The sequence below is a fragment of the Morus notabilis genome, unplaced genomic scaffold (assembly GCF_000414095.1).
Source record: "Morus notabilis unplaced genomic scaffold, ASM41409v2 Scaffold634, whole genome shotgun sequence".
Lineage (NCBI taxonomy): Eukaryota > Viridiplantae > Streptophyta > Magnoliopsida > Rosales > Moraceae > Morus > Morus notabilis.
The window spans coordinates 216,042-218,150 of record NW_010359282.1 but is presented as its reverse complement, the minus strand read 5'-3'; positions in this window follow the sequence as shown (position 1 = coordinate 218,150).

Sequence of the window (2,109 nt, the reverse complement as noted above, 5' to 3'; positions counted from 1 at the left end):
ACAAATAATATGAAAAAAAGAGAATAGCTACAATTATATCAATGTTCTTATTCCATGCAGAAGGAGTGGACATAAATAATAAGGAATTAGTATCCCCATACTCTGAAAATATATATATATATATATATATATAATATTTAGAAAAATTTTGTTTCGTTTACGCATTTAAGTCAGTAATTATAATTTATTGACGGTTTTTCTAGTAATGATTATAGATGAATTAGTAACACACTTAATAATTAAATAAACCAATCAATCAAAAATAACAAAACATAATGAAATTGAACTTGAAAAGCAGGGGACATAAAACGATCATAACAAGGTTCCCATTGCTCTTTTCTCCTCAAGTTTTTAGGAGGATTTTTGCCTAACAAAATCCTCCTTTTCTGCCCCTCCCATCTTTTGGAAGTGTATGTGCAAGGTAAACTTCCAGTCCTTGTAACATTTACTGCCATCATGATTGACTTCATCTCTAATGATGCCGTTGTCACGGTTGTAGTCAAGGTTAAACCAATCCTACAACACATTAAAAAATCAACAAATGAATTTTAAATATTGTATTTAAATAAATTTTGTTTCAAATAAATACCTGCATATGATTTTCAATCCTCCTTTTGTGCACCTCAAACACGTTGTTCCTGGCGTTATAGTGTGGGTCACAGATATCCCTAGTGTGCAAGCCGATAGCACTGTCAAAATATGAGGCGTTTTCACCAATCGCCTACTACGTACAAGCCTCGTCAAACAAGACAAAAATATTCCCATCTCTTTGTACCTTCTCCACTATATCTTGACCTAGAGCTACCCCTCGACCAGGTCGATGTCGAGGGATCATATCTGGAACTGTAAAAAAATGAAAATAACAAAATTTTATTATATAGAGTTTGACGAGTAAAAAACACCCTTCTTGTGTTATAGCATATAATACCTGACTAAAAATGTGTCAGGGGTCCCGTCGAATCAGGTGGAGGCTGTGATCTTCCTGCAGAGTCGGCGCATATAGCTACTGGGCCGGACATCGTGATTTTATGTTATATAAAAAAATAAAACTTTATTAGCTACTTCATTTCTTACGTAATTTCTTAACAAATATATAAAAGAAGTCATGAATATAAATTAACTACTTTATTTCTATTTGTTGCCACTAAGAATGTCTTTAACATCATCAGCACTTTCTATGTCGTCATCATCTTTAGACTCGACGAGCTCATCTTCGATATAGTCAAATACAGTTTTATCATCACCGTCACCAATAAAGTCATCTTCAACGGGCAACTGGACCCATAAGTATGTGTCGACATCAGACGTGACAGTATTTGCTTCGACATCAGGCCGATCAAATGTTAAGTTGTTCAGTTCAGCTAGTTCAACTACTAACTCAACATTTCGTGATTTTGTGTCTTGAACTATGGTGACCTCGTCGATGTCCTCTTATGGAAAATCCCATATATTTCTATGCCCAAAATGTTCCACAGCTTTTCAATTAGGATCGTTAACTAAATCATCAACGTAAAAACCTTCTTCCGCCTGGGAACCTAAAAAGAAAGGTTCATTCTCATACCATGAGTCTTTAATAAAGATACTTATTCTATTCTTGTATTGTTAAATTCTTCTTCTTTCTGTCCGAATGTCGAACCACTTACACTTGAAAAGGAAGACTGAATCATTGTTTATTATAGTAATTCAATAATCTCTTCCAAGACTCCGTAGAAAACTTGATTATCTAACCCACGGACACAAATGCCACTATTCTGAGTAGTCCAGTTGGTAACAATCGTTGTATTATAACATGAGAGTCATGTGATTTTAACCCACTGATTTTTGTGTTCCCATCAGTTATATTTTTTAACCCACTGATATTTGAAAGGTCCATTGGCATCTTAACTATAAAAACAACAACACATTCAATCATAGTTCATTTTTTTTGTGACTATATAGTCACATTCACTAAGAAAGTTTTATAGTTCATGTTTCAACTTTATAAAATTTTATCAATTTTTATGAATAATTTATCCTATAATTATTGCACTCATAATGTTTATAATTAAATTTTAATTTACTTTCTATTAATATAATTAAATCTTATTAATGAAATTCTTAAAATTAATA